Raw genomic sequence first — 26945 nt, 5'->3', positions numbered from 1 at the left:
GGTGGTGTCCCTCTCTGGCCTTCTATCGCAATTCTGGTTGTAAGGGTTTGTTGGTGATGTGGGTGTGTGTTTTATATTGGATTGGGTGTGTGGGAGTGGTGTGTGTATGTGTATCAGGTGTGTGTGTTTCGATTTGTCCAATGTGGTTGTGTTTTGTAAATGTGTGTTTATTTTGAGCGCGGCGGTATGTACCACCAATGGAACACCGCGGTTGATAGACCGCCACGTGGATTCATGGGTTGTGATAGTGTGGGCATATTCCTGTTGGCGTGACGGTGTCAGTTCTGTTATCGGCAGTTTATCACTGACCTTTGGTGTGGCGGACTTGTGTCGGTGTCTGGATTTTGGAGGATTCCGAGCTGTGGGTCGTAATAGCTGTAGCGGAATTCCGCCGCCGCAGCGGTGTGTTGGCGGTCTTCTTCACGGCGGTAAGCAGCATTTACCGCCAGGGTTGTAATGAGGGCCTAAGTGATTTGCCCGGAATCACAGGATTTCAAGCTGACGCCAAACTCAAACCTGGTTCCCCAGTTGCAAAGTCTGCAAATCTGTCCATAACGCCCCATGCTGTCCCCTAAGTGAAACATGCAATCAAGTGATCAACTGGATAAAAAAACATAAAGTCACTTGAAAGAACTCTGGCAATATGTCCTCATTTTAGTTTTTTCAGATAATTAACCATACTTTCAATGGAAATAAGGCTCTCTCATTTTCATAATTTCTAAAGGAAATGCTTTAGGTATTACAGTTTTGATTACATCAAGATGACCTCAGGCATGCCACACTTTTGTAATAAAGATAGAATGTAAGCAACCTAGTTGTTCATTAGAATACTGTGACTATTCAAACTCAAATTGCTATGACGTCCTTAAAAAAAAAGCCAAAACTCGAAGCGCCCAGGTGCTGCTTTCACCTGATGACTGTGTAATGAGCCAGAACTGCCAGTGTGTTGAACGGCATAAGAGAATGATGGTCGAGGTCAAGGTGATGAGAGCATAACGGTGCCGGTTGAATGACCAGATTCCAGGGTTCAAGATAATTGGACCCCATCATGAAGGAGAAGTGTTTCAAGAAGAGTCATGGGTCCCCAGCTTCCAAGCAAAATCTGTTCAGGGGATTCTTCTTGCAGGCAGCGGGGCTTGGAACCAAAAAACAGTGCTGATGAGAGACACAGCTTTCAAATACTTATTTGTAGCCTTCAAGAAGATTACTGAGTGGTTCCTGTCAATTAGAAGTATGTCTCCTGGAGGCAGATGGCAGGAAATTGAAGGTTGAGTAAGCAAGCACATTAAGCACTGGAGTCTTCTTAAAGATTATTGGGTGTTTCCTGTTAATTAGAAGGCTGTCTCTGGCAGGAAACTGAGGCAGGGAGTCGAGGCCTTTAATAAGATGGCATGGCAGCTGAACAGATAAACAAGCAAGCAGCATATCACTTGAGGTCAGCAGGAAAGAGAGGCTTTTAACTAATCAAAAGCACCAGTTAGGGCAGTTGAACCAATAAACCACTAGAAAGGCGTCATGCAACCTTGAGGTCAGCAGGAAACAGAGGGTTTTAACTAATTAGCGGCACCAGTTAGGGCAGGTGAACAAAAAAACAACAGGCAATCATCAGGCAACCTCGGGGTCAGCAGAAAAGAGAGGCTTTTAAAGAATCAGCACCACCTGGTTGTATTAGTACTTAGGTAAACAGACCCTGTAACCATGCACTCAAACTAAAGTACATACTATACCTAAATAAAATGCACAACAGAGTACATAGCAAATGCACAACTAGAAATTAGAGAAAAGTGCATACAAGAGTACAAGGCACCTCCCCAACTAAAGTACAGTGAAAAGTGCATTACAGAGTACATGACACCTGCCCACTTAGGAAACAGTGGCAACAATGGAGAACAAACAGCACAGGTAGACAGGAGTATGACAGGTTAACCTAGTCACATATTGTGTATAATATTCTGTAAGTCAAAGCAGTGATATCAATTCATCTTTAGCTCCGTTGGTGGACACTTATTCAAAAAAGCGTCTGATTCTCTTTGGTTGCACACCTTAACTTTCCAGCTCAGACTCTAAACATGTCACAAATGAAGTATAATCAAAGAAACAGAAATATCTGCAAGAACAGTGTTTCATGTTACTACAACATTGTTTCCTGTGTATCCAGGGGGCAATGATGCACCTTCAATGGTATTAAATCTAATCTTGGTCTGATACTTATATGTGGCTATACGTTGCAGTTCCAGTTGTGTGAAAAGAAACATATCAGTCTCCAGTAATGTTATATTTCCCTTCCATGGTATTGAGTCCCATCTCAACTGAGTTGCAACAGAAGATCCATTTAGATTCCACCTTCTAGAAGAACCGTTGTAGATCTGCTTGCTGTTTTTTTTTCAACAGCAAAATCACTCGCCACTGCAGGTTCTCATTACCAGAGATATATATGTTTCTTCGCATATATGAAACATCAAACTTGTTCTTGCAAATAATAAGTGTTATTCTTTGTTTGTAATTCATTTGTGATTATACTGACCGTAAGCCTAGCATTTTCTCTCATCCTTCTACACAAGTATTTCTTCTATTTACATCTCTCTTGCAATTAGGATACAGTGTCTATATGTTGACTTAAAGATTTCTTCATAGGACGTCATATCATGGTAGATGCATTATTGCTATAGGCTGTCATCCCCTTGAAAAAAGGGAGTAGCATTTTTGTAGTAACATGAAACTTTCTTTGTTTGCATTTATGATTATACTTACAATCATAGCAGTTTTTCTGTTTTGTCTTCCACACATATATTTATTTTATTTTGTTCTCCCTTAAAACATTGTATACAGTGACCATACTGTATACAGTGACCACATTTTTGTTAATAGAATTATTTTTCCCCCTAATTGTACAGCTGTCGACCTCCACTGATTGATCTTCTATACATCCTTTACCTTCTTTATTAAGTTTGGTTCATTTGGACCAATCGGCCATGACTTAAATAAATGAGGGATGCTGTGCATGTCAGGATTGATTTTTCAGCCTGGCACTGACAGATTGCAATGCAGAGTCTTTCCATAATTTTACTGGCCATGCCATCAGATCACAAATCGCTTGCATCACTGAAGGCTTCCCGTCTCTTCCATAGGAAGAGGATCCCACGGAGCACTGTTTTTAGGTTGAGCATTGTAGAGCTCATGCACTGCTTTTCGACCTGTTGTAATCTATTCTGTGGGCTTTAAACACGCCCATCTCATGCCCAGCACTTTCATTTGTTCCTGGGCTTGCCTTTCAACAATCCCTTGATGTCATTGAGAAATGCTTTATGTTTGTCCTGCCTTGAGGCTCTTTTATTACGCCCTGCAGACTGACCCTATTACATGGATTATTGCACAATTGCTGATATACTTTCGGGAGGGCGAACTACTTTTTCCTTTTGTCTCTCCCCTTCGCGTCCCATGGCAGCCATGACACTTTGAGCCTGAACTGTGCAAACTTAATCGGCGGTATTAGAGCGCGCATTATATTGTTCACACTGTTACCTAATCGGAGTCATTTCAATTTTCCTTTTGTCACTCCCCTTCATGCTCCATGGCTTTAAAAAAACCCTTGTAATTGGTAAATGCTTTACCTAAATAAAAACACAGATATCATCAAAGTGGCTCTCCCGGCAAAGCGGAAGAACTGATACTACAAAATTTACTGCACTCAGGGAAACTCACCCCATAATGCTTTGCAAGCATTCTTTTTCAAAGATTTTTGACCATAACTCAGTCTGTGGTGATCCTAGGACAATGAGACCACCACCAAAACATTCAACACAACACACTCTTTCTCTCTAAGTCATCTCTGGGTATCCACACTAGGTTTGTAGGGACTCCAAAATATTAACCCCTCCCACCATTGAGTGTATTTTTAAACTTCTTCATGGTTGGAACTTTTGTTTTACAGCTGAGAGTAGTTTGCGTTTTAAGATCCTTGTTTGTAACATCATTGTAGTAGGTCTGCTAGCTCTTAAAATATGTAATGTATTATGCTCTCACGGGGCTAAATATATGGTTGTGATGCATTGCTTTCTGCGATTCTGGTTTCATGTAGTTATGCTCTCTAGGGGATAACTCTATTGTTACATGACCATGTTTCTTAAAAATGCTATTTTTTGTGGTGTTCCCAAGGGCTGTTCTAAGCATTATAGTCACCACACTACAATATTCGCAATGCTTTGCAGGGCATTCTTTTGTACAAAACATTTTTGCTCATAACTTAGCCTGTTTTGGTCCTAGGACAATGGGACCATCTTCAAAACATTCCCACAAAGTACTCCTTCTGTCTAGATCATCTCTTGTTCCCCACACTGGGTTAGTTAGGGCCACAAAATAATAACCACTCTTACCATTCCCTGTCTGTTTAAGCTCTCCCATAGCTGGAACCTTTGTTTTGCAGATGGGAGTGGTTTGTGTCTTTAAAGGCCTTGTTTGTAATATCACTGCCGTATGCCTGCTAGCCTGAAAATGTATAATGCGCTATGTTTTTCCAGGGCTAAATATATGGTTGCACTGCATTACATTGTGCCATTTCGTTTTCATTTGGTTATGTCCTCTATGGGCTAATTATATGGTTACATGACCATGTTTCTTGCAACTCCTTTTTTTATTGTGGTGTCCTCTAGGGGCTGTTCTGAGAATTACAGTCATCATACTACAATATTCGCAGCACTTCAAAACCCGTCCCATAATGGTTTGCAGGGCATTCTTTAGCAAAAGATTTTTGCTTATAACTCAGCCTGTGATTGTCCTAGGACAATGGGACCACCTTCATTTTTGTGTTGTAATTTTTTATAGATTATATTAGACATCAATCCTAAGTAACTACACATTACAGAAGATAGCACAGTGACAAAATCATAAAAGGGCTATGAGGAGAGAGGTAGGGAGAGGAAGGGGGGGAGGAGAAAGGGGGCACATGGAGGAAAGAAAAAAAGGGGGGCATAAATATTTTACACATTACCACAAAACCTTTACAGGTGCTGGCGAGTGAAAAAGACAAAAGTACTATTTGTAGCGGATGGAGGCAAAGGTCCTGAGGAGGATGTGGTCCCCCCATGCTGATTAAAGAAGGGCACTGGTGCAATGGCCAGAGGAAAGGGGGGATCACATCAAGGAGGGGCAATGCGGCATCTGGAGAAACGGGCAATATGAGCTCAGGAATTACAGCGGCGTATAAGCCGGAAACGGGGCCAGTAATGTATATGGGAGTATAGAGGTGCAGTGAGATTACGATGGTTAGAAGTAAGAAAAAGCAGTCAGTATCCTCATGGGTCTGAGGGGGAGGAGATGAGATATGAGATTGTAGGAAAGAGGGAATGTAAAGGCTGGGGATACATAGAAACACAGCGGCAGACGAGGTAATAGGACTAGGACGGAGAGGGTAAAGGGGGGAAAGATGGGTATAGCAGCAGGACAACTGCTCTGTCACGTAACACTTTGAGATAAGGGAGTGTCAGGTGCCTCATGCGCTAGGAATTATCTCTGAGGAAGGGAGCCCATGTTTGTGCAAATAGCATTGACTGGTCTTGGAGGCCATATATGACACGTTCATGGGTGGCAGTCTAGATCATTGCCACTGTCCATTCCTCCGAAGTTAGTGTGGTAGGAGATCTCCAATGACAAAGAATACCAATCTTTGCTGTTGCGTGGGTCATCTGTAAAAGGCGACGTTGTTGTCTGTATAGGTCTGGGGCATACCCAATGTAATGCAGGAGGATAAGAGAGGGGGAGAGAGGTGTCTAGAGAGTCATAGAGATGTCGAGAGTTGATCTGATCATGGTTCAGAAGGGCCGGATTGTTGGACATTCACAGAGGATATGCGTGATGTTGCAGAGGGAGGCCGCGCAGGAGTCCTGCCCTATTAAGTTTTACCAGTGTCCAGTGTAAATCGTGAAGTCTCTTAAATAGGCAGAATTTCAGAGGAGTTTCCTGCGGGCCCTTGTCCAAGGTTTCCACAATGGAACCACCTTCAAAACATTTACCACAACGTGCCCTTTCTGTTTAGATCATCTCTGGGTCCCCACACTGGGTTGGTGGGGACACCAAAATAATAACCCATCCCGCCACTCAGTGCATTTATAAGCTCTCTTATGGCTGGAGCTTTTGTTTTCCAGCTGGTAGTAGTTGGTGTTTTGAGGGCCTTGTTTTCCAGTAGGCCCTCTAGTTATATGCAAGGCCACTGGGATTATGTGGCAGAAAGGACCAAAATATGGAGCAGGGTTGACCAAATTATGTGGCAAAAATGCATTTACAACGCCAAGAGCTCTAACTCAAGTAAATGAAAGACCTATTGCTTTGCAAATGCTTGTTCTATGCGCTATGGTCTGACAAGATAGGTTTCTTGAGGACACCAGCACACCTAATTTTGCCTGACTGAGGGCTCTTAGCTTTTGTGATTCACGAGCACGTTCATTGCCAATTTATTTGGTGGTGAAAATGTGGCACAGCAACACCTGTGTCTTTGATTTAACTAACACTGAAGTTATACCTCCAACAGAAGGTCTTGTAAGTTCATTTATTAATTTTACCTACCTCAGCACTGGACCTGATGAGAACCCATTTTATATTTTTACAACTAGCTGATTCTGCCTACCTCAGTGTCATCATATCATTCCTAATTTTCATACTAAGAGACAATTTATACCTTGCTGGAAACATTTCTAGCACCTTTATCCTACCACCGCCCCTTTTTGTCTTACAGTTGATTTACAATTTGTAAGTAGTTTTTTTTAACTTCACTGGTGAATGGTACTTTTGGTACTTTAGGATCATGTCTTCACTACTGGTTGCACATACACCTTCAGGGATGTTCAGCTACCCAATTACGTAAGTGATAGCCCTTTGAATCCCTGGTACTAGCCTCTCTAGTATTAACTGCATAGAAATAAATGTTCTTACCTCTGGTTTGTTCCAGGTCTTACAATTAATTCAGCCCTAATGATGACCTTTTAATTTAGAGACTTAGAGACAAGGTAGGAATGCAGATGTTTTTGTAAATGGGTGCCTACTGAACCAATGTTTGATAATTGTATATTCCAAGGGTTCTCTAAGGAGAATTGGATAGCTCTTAAATCAATTAATTATATATTTGCTTCAGTAGAAGCAGTCCCAACGTTGCTTCTCCACTGCTCCTCCACTGCTATTAACCCCACCCACCTCTGCAGACTTTCAAGGACAGCTCTTCAAGGAAAGTCAAAGTTTGTAGGGTTGTATCTACATAAAAAGGGGCAATTGTGCACCCATGCCTAGGGTTGCAAACATAATCCAATATGGTATTTGTGGTCGATCCATCGCCCCCAAGACGGATGAAATGGATGATGATGATGATCAGGAAGGAGCTGTGTATGTGTTGTATACCAGTGACCACTGAGAAACAAGAAGCTGCCCTCCCAAATGTATAGTCCACATTTGAGGTCATCCTGTTGTAGCACTCATAGACATTAGCACATCGATCAAAGTGCAATGTCAGAAGTGCAATTTGATGGCTTCTTTCTGCCTCCAATGATACAACAGACAAAAGTCAGCATCTTTGCCTCTGGCAATGCCTCCCCACTCCTGGAGCATAGTGTTCATGTAGGACATTACGCATAGCGGCAGGTACATCTCCACAAAGTTCTATGTGTTGCAAGCTTAGCTGTCAATCCTCCAAACTGCTACGTCCTGTACAGTTTGGCTACAGTGTCCCTGCCTGTGACCTCCAAACTTTGCTACACAATTTCATCTCTCCCAGGACATAGGTGTGTGAAGAATAAAACCGTTTGACTCCATATTGACTAGACCATCCTTCCAGTGGCCTTAGCTTCTTCCATTTCAGTTGCCTTCAAGCCAAAACATTACATGAAATTTGGATATGCAGCAACCTGCACCTACCCAAGGCTGCATCAGAAGGGAGCACTATCTCACACCAGTGGCGGATGACTGAGTAGCAGACGTCACTGATGGATGTTGATTCTCAAAAGTCTATTTGAACTAGGTACCATCAGCTTCTTTTTGACCCAGAATCTAGATTCAAAACAACCTTCTCGATTCACCTGGATCTGAGGCAGGCATTATGAATGTCACAAATTTGGCATCTTAAACACCATCAAGATGTTTTAAAACTGCATTCACAAGTTCCTTTCTTGTCTTGAGGGAGTGATAAATGTCAGTGAACTGATGCACACTAAAACGATCAAGGACCATAATGTGAGATTATTAACAAATCCAAGAAAGTGGATTAGCTCTAAACCAAGCTTGTGCCTCTGAAACCAAACAATAATGTTTTGGCTATCATTTCTCTGCGAAAGGTGTGGCCCATCCAAATCAGCTCCTCTGCCTACAGGGGCGTATCTTGGTCAGTAAGATTATAGGGTGTGAGCCTCAATTTTCTGATAATCAGGCTGGCAATTAATGATTAAATACATTATAAGACAAGCAGGGTGCATGAAAGGGACCTAGGGATTTGGAAAGGGAGAGATTAGTAGAAATGGTAAGAGGGAAAACGCAATATTTTGAAACATAAACAACATTTTTGAGGCCTTAAAAACAGATGGAGTTTGTGCATTTTTGTCTGTGTATGTACAAATTCTTGGCGAAATACCACTGGCATCTCACAATACCCGAATGAAAGCACCTGTACCCAACTATTTATAAAACAGTACATTTATTAGGGGGGGTGGAACACCCCAAACACCCTCCTGAAACGAAGTCCCTGTCTGCCTACATTGGGTCTACAGCGTCCTAGGAATGGTGACCTCATGACTCTCACTGGCCACTGAGGGTTTAATTAAGTTTACCTTAATTTTCTGCTGAACCGCCCTGGACTAGTTCAGGCCTGCATAGGAGTCAGAGTTATCTGTTGACTCCAGCCCTATGACTCCAGCCCTACTTGCTTAGGCACAGGAATGCTGCAAAAACAAGCCTGCCACAAGTGGGTGCCAGTTGCATTTGGTAGCTGTGCTATCACTGCAACAGATCAATGCTGTTCACACATAGAAAAAGAGGCATCTACCAATTATTGGGGTGTAACAAGTTCATATGCACGCAATCAGCCATTCATATAAAATCTCAACCAACCATAAACAGCTATGTGAGAGGGATGGGTGGAAACATGGCTTTGGAGGCTTGGTTATGTTGCACATTTTGTCTTTTATTGGTTTTCTTGCTATTAATTGGGCTAATTAGGCAGTGAGCAATAAGCAACATAAAAGTCAATTTGATAAAGTTCAGGAGGAAAAGGGGGAGGGTTCGTCTTCATCGATTTGAGAGGCGTAGTGATGATCTTCTCTTCCTTGGCTTACAGGGTTCCTGAAGACAGATGTCACAGCCAGCACCCTCAAAAAGAATACGAACATGCGGTGAGTAATGTTCTTTCCTCTAATAAGGTTGCTTTCCTGTCACCAATTCACCAGTGTAACACCAACATTGGGGTCTTCTTTTGCCTTCCCTTTCTTGAGAGGTAGCAGACTTGTGCCTACTCCCTGGACCACGGGAAGCATAAAGGACTAACCCCAGAAATTCCAGGTAAGTAAAAGAAAGTGAAAAAAACAATATGTGCCAAGGGGCATGGAGGCTCAAGTTCTAACCCGTCTTCCCCTTTCCAGAGAAGCACTTTTCCCAGTCGAGGGTCCTACAGTTATATGTCGGTTATGGGTTCCTCAAGTAAAACTACTTCACGCATGAGGCATAGCTTAGCGACCCAGAGACCTCAAAATTCCACAGTGAGATCTTACCGCTCTTCCAATAGTAGTGCATGCTCACAGCTCCTCAAATAACAGTGCAGCATAAAGCTTTGTAAATAATAGTACATGTCCCACCCCCGTATTTCTCTGTCCCGTTTTCTCACCACACTGACCACAGCCCTTCAGAGCTGTGGCAGGCTGCTGCAATCTGTCTGGCGGAGTCCACCACTTCTCCTCGTACCAGATCTGTGGCATCTCCTCCACCTCACTGGTTTTCCCTGGCATGCTTTGTCGGTGTCTTCTTCTCCTTCTCGGATCCCGGAAGTCCGTCATCCCTCTCAATCAGCCTTGCTTTTCTGCAATGTGGCCCACCCCCTTCCTCTTGGCGTCCATGGTGCAGCGAATGAAGAGCAGGAGGACTGCGGTTTTGTACGTCAGGTAAGGAGATATTGGGAGGGCGACCAGTCACAAGATACTACTGCGCTTCAAAGGTTCATCCTGTGGAAGGAATCACGTTACTCCAAGGTAAGTCAAGTAATTACTTAGACAGCAGGTACATCTCAAGTCTCATCTCTCTTCAGCCTTCAACTGTTGTGCCCCGACCGCCACCATTTTATTCTTGAATGGAAGCTGTCAGACTCAGTGTGCACTAGTTAGATACACCACACATCCTGCTCCTTTAACAAATCTAAACTCACAATGCCTTCAACAATAAATGGCTAAAAGAATAACATTCCTAGACATACCTACATAACTCATATGCACATATATATATACATATGTACTATACAAAATCTACTGTACACATCGCTAAAGATGAACAGGATGGTGCAAAATGTAATCTATTTTACCAATACAAAATCTTGATTGTTTTGGGTTGTACAATTAATCTACTGCTGTGGGGAGATACAGTCGGAGGCTCAGAATGTTCTTTAGAGCCACTCTCTCCCTTTCTCAACACCAGGTTTCCTTCTCTTCCCTCTCTGTGTAGTCCTCCATGCAAATTCTTCACTATACAACCATCCCTTCCTTGTATACCCTCTTCAATGTGCTCAGCCTCCAGCAAAAAAATCAATCATAGCTAGTTGTTGACCCACTGTGCAATTTCCCATCTGATTTCCACATTATAATGTTATTGCATTTTTCCAACCTTCTTATGTGCCACACTTTCCCATCGCTCAATAAGGCTGAACATGTAAAGACCTTTTTCACTTGAAGAGGGTCAGAAAACTTGCTGTTCCCCTTTTTCGTTTTCCAGCCCGATTTTACCTTCACCCAATCTCCAGGTCACAACTTAACATCTCTTATACTGCGGCTTTGATCATAGGGTTCCCTGTAAACCTTTGCACTTTTGAAATATTGCTTTTGACCATGGCAGGGAACCACTTGCTCTGAATCTTTAAATTTATCCAAGCTCGATTGACTTTGGTGAAAGGTTTTCTTTCTGAATGGACTGTAACTAGTAAGTGTAGGTGTTATTCTGTAAGCCCATCCCATACTGTCTAGTTCTTTTTCCCAATCTACACCTGCATTGATAGCTGCCTGTATAGACCCCATATTAACTCTGTTGAATCGTTCAACAGGACCATTACCTGCTGGATGGTATACAGGGGAGTGTTTTTCCTTGATACCATTCCTTAATAGAAGGTTCTTCCACTTATCCGATACGAACTGAGGACCATTATCACTCAGCATTGATCTAGGGATACCTTCCCTTAGAAATATTCCAGACACAATTGAAATTACCTGATGTGTCTATTTTCCCACACACTTTAAATTCAGGCCACTTCGAGTAAAGATCCAGTAAGACTATTACATACCTGGGTTCAACCAATGAATTTATAACAGACCTGTGATGGGCCGCGGGTGCATCAAGCGGACCCGTCAGGCCAGACTGGGACTATCACTGCCGCTCCCGACCCAGAAGCAGTGATGACGGCATCCAATCCCTTGCCGCTTCCGGGGAACGGAAGGCAGGGACAGGAAATGCGCGCCTTTCAAGTGCGTCCAAAAGACGTCCCGAGGAGACATGGAGGCATCGGAGTGTCAAGCAGGAAGGAGGAGACGAGAACAAGGCCCGGCGACGTATCCGCCCCCGACGACAGCGCAGAGACCAGCCGAACTTTGGAAGCTACTTCAGGTTACCAGTATGACATTTTTACCCTTTTTTCAGACTTTACAATGCCAAGATGACCTTCATGCATGATACTAAAAAAATTTCCTCTGAGATCCCTGGGAGGAACCATCTTTTCACCTCTCATGAGGAATTCATTGTCATTTAAAGTCAATTCATCTTTAACTTCCCAACATTTAAGATATTCTTTGGGCAACTTGTTTTTGCTCGGCCAGCTTTGGGTAACATATTCCATTACTGCATGCAAAATGTCATCATTATTGTAGGCTGTTAACCAATCCTCCTTCCTTATAACGTCGTTCTCCATGTCAGTAGAACAAGCTTCCACATCATCAGTAAGAGCTACACTGTATTCATCCCATTCATTTGCACTAACATTACTCATGGATAATGGAGAACTACTTAGGAAATCAGCTACCTTATGTTTGTGACCCAGTAGACACGCTACATCATAGATGAAGTCTAATAATCTTAATGTCATACTTGCAATGCGAGGTGTGGCCTTTGATGTACCATGCGACGTTAATACCTTAATTAAGGGCTTATGGTCAGTCCTTAAGGTAAACTAAGATCCCCATAAATATTGCCTACATTTTTCCATTCCCCAAATGGCTGCCAGCAGCATCTCCTTTTCTATGACAGAAAACTTCTCTTCCGTAGGGGTCAACGCACGTGAAGCAAAAGCTTTTGTGCATTCTATACCTTCAAATGATTTTTTTGTCAGAACAGTGGCAAGTCCTTTACTGCTAGCGTCAGTAGTTAGAATGCTATGCTCTAGATTGTCAAATCCTTGTAAAGGAATAGTTGTATAAAGTTCTCATTTAATATGTTCAGACTCTTCATTCAGTCCTACATCCCACTTAAACTCATGTTTGTTCTTAAGTAATTGCCTCAATTCATAGGTTTTAGTGGAAAAATGTTTAACACATTTTACATAAAACTCTTCTAGTCCTAAGAAGGACCTCACTTCATCCTTAGAATACTGGAGCTGGAGCCTCCCTGATAGAAGTCAAAATACTTTATTTTGGAAGAATACAGTTCCTTCCAACCTCATGCCCTAGGTATGTGACAGATTTCATAGCAATTTTCTATTTAGTTCAGCAGTCAAACCATTAGCAGCAAGCCTTTCCATTACTAGCATCAATCTAGCATCATGTTCTTCCTTGTCTTTCCTCATAATGAGTATATCATCCTGGAAGTACGTAACACCCTCCATGTTACTAAATATCTTGTGCATTAACTGTTGGAAAACAGCAGCTACGGAGGCAAGTCCAAACGGCATGCAAACAAATCTAGAACACCCAACAGGTGTAATAAAGGATGTTAATTTCTTACTTGAATGGTGTAGGTGGATTTGACGGAAGGTCAATGTTAAGTCTATGGTGGAAAACCACTGAATATCTTTAGTTTTGGTAATAATTCATCTATCTCGGGAATTGGAAACGTATCCACTACTATATTTGTGTTCAGTTCTCTTAAGTCAACACAGAGCCTAATATGTCCATCAGATTTATGGGCTACCAGCAAAGGTGCTAACCATTCTGCACTTTCTATAGGCTCTGTTATTCCACTACTTTCCAACCTATCTAGTTCTTGCATTATAGTTTATTTCACTTTCATGGGGATGTTTCTCACTTGGTGGCATACTAGCACAGCTCATTCCTTTACCACTATTTTATATTTACATTTCAATAGTTTCCCAACATTACCTGAAAATACTTGAGGAAATGTCATTAATAATTCTTCCTCTATTAATTTCCCAGATTCCTCTAGTGACAATACCTGTATATTACTATTGGGGTTTAGTATGATGGCTGATGCTCCCTGGTCCATCCACCCTAAGACAGACTGTCCTTCTTCTGCTACATATAGGCGGTGATTCTAACCGCGACGGGCGGCGGTCGCCGGCCGCCATGCGGTTACCGCCAAATGACCGCACCGCGGTCACAAGACCGCGGCGGCCATTCTGGCTTTCCCGCTGTGCTGGCGGGCGACCGCCAAAAGGCCGCCCGCCAGCACAGCGGGAAAGACCCAGCAACGATGAAGCCGGCTCCGAATGGATCCGGCGGAGTTGCTGGAGTGCGACGGGTGCAGTAGCACCCGTCGCGAATTTCAGTGTCTGCTAGGCAGACACTGAAATTCCTTTTGGGGCCCTCTTACGGGGGCCCCTGCAGTGCCCATGCCATTGGCATGGGCACTGCAGGGGCCCCCAGGGGCCCCGCGGCACTCCCTACCGCCATCCTCCCGCCAGGAACAGGATGGCGGTAGGGGGTGTCAGAATCCCCATGGCGGCGGAGCGCGCTCCGCCGCCATGGAGGATTCTCAAGGGCAGCGGAAAGTCGGCGGGACACCGCCGACTTTCCGTTTCTGGCCGCGGCTGAACCGCTGCGGTCAGAATGCCCAGCGGTGCACCGCCAGCCTGTTGGCGGTGCTACCGCGGTCATTCGCCCTGGCGGTTTTTACCGCCAGGGTTAGAATGACCCCCATAGTGTCCCTTGTGCCTTCCTCCCTTTAAACTCAAAAGTTAAAGTTTTACATTCCAACATAGGAATCTTCTCTCCTGTAAACGTAAGTGGGTATACACTAGAAGGTGATAATTTGTTCTCTAGAAATTTCACAAATTTGTCCTCCCAGACTTCCTTACAAATAATAGTATATGGTGACCTTCAATCAGCTCCAATTTGTATCTGTACACCTCCAATTTTCATGTCACACACTGGTTTCTTATTCTTCCCATCAATTCCTAACCCGGTGTCCTCAATAATTAAAATACAATCATCATCTTCTGATTCATTGACATCTACAGGACAATCTTACTCATCCACTACACAATTAACCATTGAATTATTGACTTTTTTCCTACAAGTGTTTGCAAAATGTCCTGTGATACTGCAATAGGAACATTTCAATTTTATCGCTGGACAATTTTTATCTCTTGCAAGGTGTCCTTTGTTCCCACGTCTGAAACACACAGTACGCTTCTCCAGCAGATATTTCCTTGGTCCTGGTTTATGCACAGAATTCCTTGTATTATCGATTTTCTTCTCCTCATTTGTTACTCTGCATACCGATTCAACTTCTTTCACATTGCTTAAAGCTGATTTGGCCCATGCTTAGATAATTCCACTTTCTTTACCTTAGCAATTATTTCATTTATAGGAGCGTCTCCACATACTCATAACTTTTCTTTTACACTGACATTAATGAAGTGCATTATGATTTGATCTCAAATAAGTTTGTTGTGTAGTTGCCCAAACTTGCAACTAATCGTTAACTTTTTGAGGGCAGATACATATTCTTCAACTGTTTCATCCTTACTTTGTTTGCGTTGAAAAAAATTGAATCTATCTATAGCTGCACAAACGATAGGTTGCATCAAAATCGTTCAATGCATGTTTGAACACATCAGGGTCACCACTTGCTCTTGTTTTTGTTTCCATTTGCGTGAACACTCTTTGTCCTTCAGGTCCTAGGCTATGTAATATTATTCATTTTCTTCGGATGCTAGGAAATTCTTCACCGCTTTCATCCTCAACAGTGGCAATATAATTTAGGAAATAATCCTTCCAATCAGACCATTTCATTGCTGGTTCACCTGCTGTAGGAAGAAAAGGAACTGGAGGTGTAAGCGAAAATGCTTGTGCACACATGCTTCCCTTATATCTGAGAAAAACCCAGTAGAAGTGTTTAAACACTCAACTGTACAGTACACTGGTATGTCTAAATTACACACTTTTTTAATCCATTTTAGTTTACTTGCACAGTAATAATTATAGGTCTCAATTTCTGATTAGTGAAGCTTATGGTGCGTACATCACCAATTTAAGTTTATTGTTGTAGTTAACTGAATTGTGATGCACTGGTGTGCGCATCACCGAACACATTCCTTTGTGTAATTGGCACTCCTGTAGGTGCCTGACTTCAAAATGGCACTCTTACACAAGCGCGGATAGACTATACATACGTAGGTACCTGACTCCAAAATGGCATTACGCATGTTGAGTAGGTTGCAATGACGTGTGTGCATGCGCATAAAGCTCAGAGTGAAAGCGCTCCTGAAGTAGTGCAGAGAAGTTTAAAATGTCACAGGAAGAAAGTTTTCCTCAGGCTACTTTTAAAAATAAAGTCTCACCGACTGTCCTGACACCGAGTGTCAGACAAGCAGTTGACCGGCAGTCAGCTTCCAAAACCTGCTCTTCAGTAGTGTCGAAGTGTGACTCTTGCTGTAGGCAAGAATGCTGGTTTAAGGATGACAGTACTTATGTTTGTAGGTGACTAGGCCAGTCCTACAACAAGTTGCAACTGTCGTCCCTACCCTCCCGGCTCACAAGCAGTACCTCACTAAAACCCAAACAGTAAAAGGTGACTTGTGGCAGCGTTTACGCATGGACTCAAGAGTGCGACATCTCAGGGAGGTCGTGGTTAAACGGAGATTAGCCCTTTCTCACATAAACAACACGTCTCAGTTAAACACAGGCACTTAAAGAGAGACAGTGAAGTTTCAATAGGTTTTATTAACATGACTGCAATCTACGATAAATTGCATGGGCTGCAATCATTAGGATAATGAACAGTGCAAGGAGCAAACTTGTGACCACCAGATTCATTAATACAAAGACCCCCAGCATCTTGCAATAACATGAAATAACATGAGATATGAAATAAACCTAGCCCCTAGCCTAAAGAGAGCGAGGTGTGTTAAACCTAATCTACCAGTACCATGTCCATGAGAAGAGCCCCCAACCCTCGTTACCTTGGAATGAGACCTCTAGATCAGACTCTGTAAGGAAACAAAGACTGGGTCAGCATCAAGGCAACGTGCAGCATAGATAGCATTGATGGCATCTGGTAGGAATCCCTCTGACTATCTGTCAGTGTAAGGTGTATTATATTAGACCCCTGACGTGGGTATGTTCCCAAACAATAGATAAGAAGACAAGCATGGGGCGACAATTACATAAACAATTCTCTGGAAAGCACAAAGTGGGAAAGTACCTAATGTGAATACCTACTTCTTATCTATCTTTGGCGCTGATAGTGACACCTTAGCAGAGTGGCACTGATAACGTTAAACTAAAACATCTTCCTAACTAGAAACAATGCAGCCATCTTGGGAAGCTATAATTAAATAATTGTGCTACAACAGAGCAAGCTAAGTGGGCTAAAAGTCAATGGGTCACAGGGGCATAAGTCTGTAAGCCAGAAGGCTAAGCTAACTCCTGCTTCCCATTTAAACAAGATAGGATTAATTACACCCTTCTCATTGCCGGAACAAGTATGACACCATAGGGTGACGCTTTTGAAGGTGAATGAATGCAAGCTAAAATGCTCTGGAATAAAACAGGCTAAAATCATTAAAAAAGATAACTGAAAATTGTATTAAAAACGTGTAAAAAATTGCTAAAACATATGAAGAGACACAATGTCGACCATGACAAGCACAGCAGGCCAAGGTGAAGGCAATAGGTGCAAACTTTGAATTTGGTAAGATAAGCCAATCATCAAATCTATTTAACGTCACGATCTTGAAGAACGTCCTCAAAGCCATTACATGTAAAGGCCCTCAGGAAAGAGCGCACATCGTCAGATGTTAGATTGATGACAGGATAGGCAGACGGATCCATGGAGCAGTAGCAAGTGGCAGTCTCTTGAGCAAGGACCTTCTGCAGGAGTGGCACTCTCCATAGTGCCCAAACGAACCATCACCAAGGACTGCTCATAAGTGGCCTCTCAAATCAGCCTTAGTCTCAAGGGGCACGACTGTGAATGAACCCTTATCGGGACATCTGAAGTTCTTGGTCCACAGGAGGCACTGGCAGAACAGCAAGGCACACTGTAGGCAAATGTTCGAAGAGGCACCACACACAGCAAAAGACTGGCTGCACACATCATAAGACTGGTCTGAATGACAATGACCAGTCACTCTCCAAGTCTTCCAGCAACAGAGCTTTAAAGAACGGAACCATGCGTTCACGGCACAGCTGGGCTGGTGCCAGTAGCTCCATCACTCCTCTTAGCTGGAAAGGCACATCCACTGCGAATCAGAAGTAATCGCAGTAGTATTCCACCTATTAACGCCAAAGTTAAAGAAAAGCCACCAAACACACTTGAAAAGAGTGAGTGGATGGCTGAAGGAATGACTCTGAAGGTAGTCTGGAAGATGTACAAAAATCCAGACCCAACAGCCTTAAAGAAATGGACAATCCCTGTAGTGTTCGAAGCATTAACAATTCTGGATACCAGCTCTCTAAAGTGCTTGGGAAAGTTGGTATTTAATAGGGATTGTATCTCAGCTGATGATCTTGCTATCTAGAGTGCATACGTCTCTCTGGCCACTGTCAACACCACTTGTTTTTTAAACAGTAACGCCTTTAGCCTGCTCAGCTTGTCATGATTTACATTAGTAGTATCAATGTGAGGCCACATTTCTGCTACTCTTATCGCTCGTGTGGGGGTGAATAAAACATGTCCGCAACACGTTACGACCTTAGAGACTGAAATTGTGCAGGCAATTCCTGGTCACATACTGCAACAGCTTTGGTCGCTCAGCACCACATAACTTCCATTTGGAAGTAGATGAAATGCTGGTCGAATCAAAGGGACTGGAGTACCCTTCAGAAAACAGGCCAAGTTTGTGATCCTCTAATTGCAAAGGCCATAAAGGGACACCTGTTTGCAGATCATTGAATGAGTAACAGTAGTCTCACATTTGCTCCCGCTAAGAAAGTCCTCTGTTTCGCCGTTCAAACATTTATATTCAAATGGCAACTCCCACTCTTCTTTAATATAGCTATTGCCTAGCCGCTCGTATCTGCCCATGGCAAGATGTTTCAGGCATTTCAAAAAACGAAAAGTAGAAAGGGGCAGATTTATAATACCATGTAAGAGCCATACAGTCAATGGACTCTGCAATTGGGAACGGCAACTTCTCTAAATTTTTTATGTGAAGCGTGGTGAAACTCGCTTCCCTTTTAGCCATTGTCTATTGTTCCCTGGATAAATTAAAAGCAGCAAACAAGTCACTACCGTTAATATACTTCCATGGCACGCTGCCGTTTTTCACAGTCTGTAATGTCCAACCTAACTGCATGATACAACCCAGCTGACTTTGTCCATGGTATAAAAGGGATATGTCATTCTGAATGATGTCAATCGCGGATGACACTATGGGGGTCATTATGACCCCGGCGGTAGGTGTTAAAGTGGCGGCAGTACCGCCAAAAGACTGGCAGTAAATACCGCCACTTTATGACATTGGTGGGTTGGCTGCCAATTTACCATTCCTACCACCATGGCGGTAGCAGCCGCTGGGCCAGAGATATCAATCTCAAGCCTGGCGGCCACTGTAGAACCACCAGCGGCATTTTGAGCTAGCCTACCGGCATGGTTTTCGTGGCATTACCAACACCATGTAAACCATGGTGGTAGGCCCTTCCAGTGACAGGGAACTCCTTCCCTGTCACTGGTAGGAGGCTCACATGCCCCTCCAAACACACCCCAGATGACCCCACCTCCCTCTCCATCCACGCTCCCCCTTCCGATCCATCACCCTGTCGTGCCGCGGACCGCCGTGGCCCAAGCGGAATGATTGAAATTAGAAGTGGACACCCCCTCCCCAACCCCTCACTTACCTGGTGATGCCTGTTCTTTTCTTCTTTTCTCTTCTTTCTCCTTTTCTTCTTTCTTTCTTTCATTTTTACACATATGAGCCATGTTCTTCTTTATCTCAGCATGCCTTCTACCCTTTTCCCTGCATGCATTAGGATCCTTTTCCAAAATGGTTTCTCTATATTCTCCTATGGTCCTTTCCCAATCCAACATGGCATCTTTTTTCTTCCTGTCTGTCACTTCCTGTTTTAGAGTATATAAGAAGTGAGATTCTTGTTCTCCTTGCGCTGCAACACTTCCTTTGGTGGTGATCACGCTCCAGTTGTTTTTCCTCCAGCCTTTTTCTTCGCCTGTTCCAGTTTCTTCCAGTATTTGTTTTCTTTTATTGGAAGACTTACCTTTTTGTGCTTATTCTCTGTTCCAGGGAGTTCTAGTCATAGAGGTTTTTTCCTTTGGGTTTTTTTACTCTGGGACTCCTTCGGGAGGGCACGGACTGTCTTTTGACGTCCCTTTGTCAGCAGCACTGTGGCTACCAGAATGGGCCGTCTTTACCTTGGTCAAGGCAGAACCTACAAGGAACGAGACCACTCTGCAGTTCCAGTTGGCCTGAGTCACAAGCGACAAGTAATCCGTGAAACCCCCCACATACACCCACCCACTCGCAGACATGCACCACGCATACACCCACTTACTCACACATGCATACATCCATTCATGCTCGCACACATCCATAGACACATTGACACTGACATGCAGACATGCATTCCCATTTCCATTCTTACACGCATTCACACACATGCATACACCCACACAAACAACACTACAAACATGGACGCATTCACGCACACACTCACACATTCATGCACACAACCCCAAACACACACACAACACCTGCCACCCTCCTCCCCTGTCGGTAGCCCAACTTACCTGCATCCAGGTGGTCTTCCGTCAGGGAACGGGGCGGAGCGCCCACCAGCAGAACACCGCCAGGCTGTATCATATGCCATGATACGGCTGGCGACGGTCTACTGACATGGGGGTGCTGATGGTAGCAGCGCCACCTCACCACCATCCGCCAGTATGGCCACGGACGGATTTCTGCCCTTCTCGTGGCGGAACTCTGGCTGTGGTCATAATCTGGCGAACGCATAGTAGCCACGGTGATGGTCTTTTGGCGGCCGTCACCGCGGCTGTAGGCAGTTTATACCGCCAATGTCATAATGTGGGCCTATGCTATTAAGGGAGTAAGGCCCTCATTACAACCCTGGTGGTCGGTGTTAAAGCGGCGGTAATACCGCCAACAGGCCGGCGGGAAAAAAAAATGGAATCACGACCATGGCGGAAACTGCCCACACAGACAGCCACTTTAACACTCCAACCGCCACGGAGGTAGAAACAAACACTGTGGCGGTAACCGCCAACAGCCAGGCGGAGGACAAAGTACCGCCCACACTATTAAAAGAGGCCTATCCGCCACCTTTTCCAGGGCGGAACCAACGCTATCAAAAGCACGGCGGAAACAGTACACAGAAGGGAAAACACTCACCTCTCGACACCCAATGAGGAACCAGGATGCCATGGAGCCCGAGCTACAGGTGTTACCAATGCTGCTCTTCCTCCTGCTCTATCAAGAGCAGGACAGACGCCGTTGACTAAAACGGTGAGTACTGCACCTACAACACCGGGGAGGGGGGAGGGAAAAGAGAGTGACACACACACGCAACACGCAATACCCTCACCCACAACAACATACACACAAATACATGCAGCAACATTGCATATACACCCCATCACCCCCTGGAAGAAAGCAAGGACAAAAGGAAATGATTATAACCAGTGTAATCATGAAAAATCTGTTAGTCAAAAATCAAAATTCAGTATATACAAATATGTACACCAACTACACAAGTCCGTATAGTGTACCAATCATTGTCCATGGACCACTGGTCCCAAAATGCATGGACAAAGCCCACACAAGATACGTGACTGGAAACGGAGAGGACACTGCTGGGGCATCAGATACAAAATATACAGGCACCTCAGCGGTCGGGGAGGGGGGCACCTCAGCCAGATGAACGCACTACACCACTGCTGCACGAGGGGGCTCCATGCCCATTGCTGTATCCTGGGGAGTGCAAAGCCACAGTCTCTCAAGTCTCTCCAGTGGGTGGTTTGCCCACTGCTTTATCCTGGGGAGTGCAAATCCACAGCCTCTCATGTCTCTCCAGTGGGTGGTTTGCCCACTGCTTTATCCTGGGGAGTGCAAAGCCACAGTCTCTCAAGTCTCTCCAGTGGGTGGTTTGCCCACTGCTGTATCCTGGGGAGTGCAAGGCCACAGTCTCTCAAGTGGATAACAGTCTCCACTGGTTCTGGAGGGGGCCTTGTGCCCAGAGTGCTTCATCCTGCCAAGGACTGAGGTAGTGGATGTATCTCTCCACTGGTTCTGGAGGGGGCCTGGTGCCCAGAGTGCTCCACGTGCAGTGTGGCCGGTACACTTCCCTCACCTGGGTGTGTGTGCCACGAGATTGCTGAGGTACAGGTAGCATGATATGCCATGGAGGCAGCGAAATACCCCACACTGCTGCGGCTTCGCCTTCCACCTGCAGGTGCAAACAATGATGGAAGTCATGCCTCATGGAAGCTGGCCAGGGTCCAGGAAGTCTCCTCCAGCCTCAGACGACTGACCACTGGGGATGGTAGCCATGTCAGCGGTGGTGCCACTGTCCGAGCACGTCGCGGGGCTGGTGGCGGTACTTGCGAAGGTGTCTGTGGCACCTGCTGGGGGACACACCAGGACGTCTCCTGCAGCCTCGGATGGCTGCCCACTGGGGAAGAGGCTGGCGACTGTCGCTGAGGCTGTAGACGTACCGGTGGCTGTGCAGGTGGTGGTGCAGGTGGCGGTGCAGGTGGTGGGGCAGGTGGCGATTGTGGTGGCGGGGCAGCTTTCGGTGTTCGCCGCCGTACAGGTTGGTGTGGTAGTGGACAGAAGGTGTGACACTGGTCCCTCATTTGGTGCCACCGTGCCCTGTCCTGACCTGCTCTTCTGCTTTTGTCCCTTCCCCACCTTTGATGGTGCTGCAGTTGTCTTGCCACTATCCCCTTTTGTTTTTGCTGAGCCCTTGGTGGCTGGTAGGTGTGGCTTCTCCCTCTGGGATGTGGGCACCTTTATCACCTTGGCAGGTGGTGGAATGTCCTTGCCCTCGCTATGTGGCACAGTGGCAGCCCTGATGGGTGGCGCACTCAATGACCCGCAGTTGCTGGCACCACTGTGCCTGGGGATTTGGTGGCTGAGGTGCTGGGCTGTGACCTGGGAAGCCAGGCCCTAGGGGAAGGACGGGGGGGAGGTGAAGGGAAGAAGTCAAGGGTTGCCAGGAAAAGTTTTTTAGACACACTGGGACGGGAAGATGGAGGGGTTTGGGAGTGGAGGAAGAGGTAGTGGTTGTAGGAGGTGTACGTCTGCTGAATTTGGGTGAAGGTGCATGGGCCGGAGGCTGTTGTGAGGTGAATGGTTGTTGGGTGGGTGTGTGCCTGCGTTTGTGTACTTTGGGAGGAGGGCTTACAGACACACTGGGAGAGGACACGGGATGTGTGAATGGTAGTGGGGTGGTGATTGCACATGAGCGGTGTGTGGAGATGGCGTGCTGGTGATGGAGGTAGTGGCTGAGGATGTAGTGCTGGGAGGACGGTGCTTGTGGGGGGGGTGGCGGCTGTACCTGTTGCTGCGGTGGACACAGAGGTGCCCGCCACCTCAAGGGAGCTCCCATCAGAGGAGGAGTCGCTGCCACTGGTGTCTGCTCCTGTCCCTGCCGTGGAGCTCCCATTGACCTCTGTCCCACTGGTGGCTTCAGACTCCGTTGCTTCACCCTCCAGGGCCAAGTGGGTTGCAGCTCCCTCCTGCTCCGGTGCCACTGCTCCTCCGCCTGATGATACTATTGCACAAAGAACAGGGAGACCACAAAAAGGGGGGGAAAGACAGAAGATAAACATGTTCAGTGCATGCAACACCACTACCGTTGGCTGACACAACACCCAGGGAGCAGCCGTCAGCACTACGCCATGCACTAACAGTTCCTAGAAAATTCACCTGACCATGGGGTACGAGGACTAAGCCCAATTGCTGCACACCTTGAAGTCACAGGAGCCTGACTAGGTGTGGGGTTGGGGTGCCACATAGCCTGCCTCAGTAGGGACCTTGCCTACCAAGTTCGCCCTGGCCTAGGGGAACCCACTCCCCACCTCCCCCACCCAGACACTCGTAATGCGCTCAGAGTCAGCTAAATGAGAGTCTACTCAACCCCTTGTGGCTGCTGTGATGCCCTCAAGCACCAATCCAACTCCAGATAGGCCACCGCCAGGATTTGGGACATCAGGGGGGTCATGGTGGGATGGGCACCCCTTACACGTTGGGAGGCCATCCCCAGCTGGGCCTCCGCTGTCTTCTTGCTCCAGCGGCGAAGGTCCTCCCATCTTTTACAGCAGTGGGTGCTCTGTCTGTGGTAGACCCCGAGTGTACGGACGTCCTTGGCGATGGCATGCCAAATACCCTTCTTCTGGTGGGCGCTGACCTAGAGGAATGGTACGGGGGAAAGGAAATTACTCACCCGTCCAGACCGTCATACTCATTGCCCACCAGTTCCGACCAGTTCCCACCCATGCCCTGATGCACATACACTCACCATCCACACATGCAGGCCTCAGCCCCCCCCATGTATCTTCCATCCACACCACTCAAAGCAGGCATTGCCCATGCAGCATGCTCACAGTGTACTCACCTGTTTGTCTGGAGGACCGTACAGTTGCGTGTACTGGGGGAGGACCCCATCCACTAGTTTCTCCAACTCCTCCGAAGTGAAGGCAGGGGCCCTTTCCCCAGACACTGTAGCCATTGTTGCTTCCAGACACAGGTCACAGCAGCACGTGCAGTGTAGGTCCTCTCCTGTTGAAGATCAGGTATCAAGTGAGTGAACAGACAGAAAATGGCAGTCATGTCCGCAGTGGTGCGTACTGTCACCGCTGGCGTACATTATCATTGGCTCCTGGGACCCATAGGGCCCAATGTTAATCAATGCAGAATTGCGTTGCGGTCTTCGACTGCCCACCGTGACGGTGTACAACCCCAGCGCAGTTACCTCATATCCCCTTGTCCCACCTTACAGGTCAGGCAGCTGCCATTTCAGGGGGCCACATGGGATGGATGACAGATACCAGCACATTGCAGATAACTAACGTTTCTGCAAATAGCACATTGTGATACCTCAGTGTTGGATGACTCGCTGCTCACTGTTCTCCTCCATAGGGCACGTCTGCTGGGGCAGGTGATGAGATGGTGGCATCCTCCGGTGTCCAGACCCCTCGTGGACCTGTCGACAATGGAAGAGAGACACATCATAATCACATACAGACTTGATCGTGCAACAATCCTGGAACTGTGTGCCCAGTTGGAGCCAGACCTGATTTCAGCTGTCCGCCATCCCACAGGGATACCCCCTCTAGTGCAGGTCCTGTCTGTACTCCATTTCCTAGCCAGTGGGTCTTTTGCAAACAACAGTGGCTATGGCATCAGGGATGTCCCAGCCAATGTTCTCTAACGTGTTGTCCAGAGTGTTGTCTGCCCTGCTGAAACACATGCGCAGCTACATTGTTTTCCCTCAGGTGGAGGATTTCCCCACAGTGAAAGGTGACTTCTATGCCCTGGGACATATCCCCAACATCATTGGTGCCACTGATGCTACACATGTGGCATTTGTCCCCCCCGCAGGAATGAACAGGTGCACAGAAACGGGAAAAGCTACCATTCGATGAATGTGCAGATGGTGTGTTTGGCAGACTAGTACGTCTCCCATGTGAATGGCAAGTATCCCGGCTCTGTGCATGATGCTTACATTTTGAGGAATACCAGCATCCCTTATGTGATGGGGCAACTCCTGAGGCACCGTTTGGCTAATAGGTGAGGCCAAGGTCCCAATACAGTTGACATAGGTGTCTGGGTATGGGGTTGTCCCTAAGGGTTAGTGTGTGTCTAACAGTTGTCCCTCGACATTTGCAGGTGACTCTGGTTACTGACCCCAGTGAGGAAGCCCAGGACAAGGGCAGAGGAACGCTACAATGAGGCACATGGGCGAACTAGGAGGATAATAGAATGCACCTTCAGCCTCCCGAAGGCCAGATTCCGGTGCCTCCATCTGACAGGTGGTTCCCTATACTACTCATCGAAGAAGGTGTGCCAGATAATCGTGGCCTGCTGTATGCTGCACAACCTGGCTTTGCGACGCCAGGTGCCTTTTCTGCAGGAGGTTAGGCCAGATGGTGGTCTTGTGGCAGCTGTGGAGCCTGTGGACGGTGAAGAAGAGGAGGCAGAAGAAGAGGATATCGACGACCAAAACAACATCATCATGCAGTACTTCCAGTGAGACAGAGGTAAGAAGATGTCACTGCTTCTCACATATCATACTATTGTTGGAGCTAGCATAAGTCTGTCATTTTCACTCAGTGTATGGACACTGACTTTTCACTTTAACTTTCCATTTTACAGATCTGGGTCCCACTTAGTGCCCTCTGCTATGTTTACTCCTGGCCTACAGCTGTGTTACATTGGTATGTGAACAAGTAAATTGACATTGCTATATTCCATAGATATTGCAGTTACACGTTTGTGAAAGCACAGACTGACTCCAGATTGTTTTGTGATTGAAGTGTGTTTATTCCTGTGCAAATAAGTGGAGGGGATTGTAAAATGGGCTGGGGTGATGGTGGAGGTATGTCCATGGCAGAGTCCAGTCCTCCTGCTACTCCTGCGAGGCCCTCAGGATGCAGTATTGCCAAGACTTGCTCCTCCCATGTTGTTAGTTGTGGGGCGGCGGTGGGGGTCCACCGCCAGTCCTCTGTACTACAATCTGTTGTCTGGAGACCACGGAACGCACTTTCCCCCGTAGGTCGTTCCACCTCTTCCTGATGTCATCCAGTGTTCTGGGATGCTGTCCCACTGCGTTGACCCTGTCAACGATTCCTGCCATAGCTCCATCTTCCTAGCAATGGAGGTGTGCTGCACCTGTGATCCAAATAGCTGTGGCTCTTCCCGGATGATTTCCTCCACCATGACCCTGAGCTCCTCCTCAGAGAACCTGGGGTGTTGTGATGTGCCATGATGTGGTATGGGTGATGTGTGAGGTGGTGTCAGTTGTGATGTGTGAGGGGATGTGTTTGTGTGTGTTGTCTGAGGTGCGTGGATGTTGTGTGAGTGATGATGTTGTGTGCCTGTGGATGCTAGTGTTGTTTCTGGTGGTGTCCCTCTCTGGCCTTCTATCGCAATTCTGGTCGTAAGGGTTTGTGGGTGATGCGGGTGTGTGTTTTATAATGGATTGGGTGTGTGGGAGTTGTGTGTGTATGTGTATCAGGTGTGTGTGTTTTGATTTGTCCAATGTGGTTGTGTTTTGTAAATGTGTGTGTATTTTGAGCGCAGCGGTGTGTACCGCCAATGGATTTCCGCGGTTGAAAGACCGCCGCGTTGACTCGTGGGT

The sequence above is a fragment of the Pleurodeles waltl genome, chromosome 6 (assembly GCF_031143425.1).
Source record: "Pleurodeles waltl isolate 20211129_DDA chromosome 6, aPleWal1.hap1.20221129, whole genome shotgun sequence".
NCBI lineage: Eukaryota > Metazoa > Chordata > Amphibia > Caudata > Salamandridae > Pleurodeles > Pleurodeles waltl.
This window is presented reverse-complemented; position numbering follows the sequence as displayed.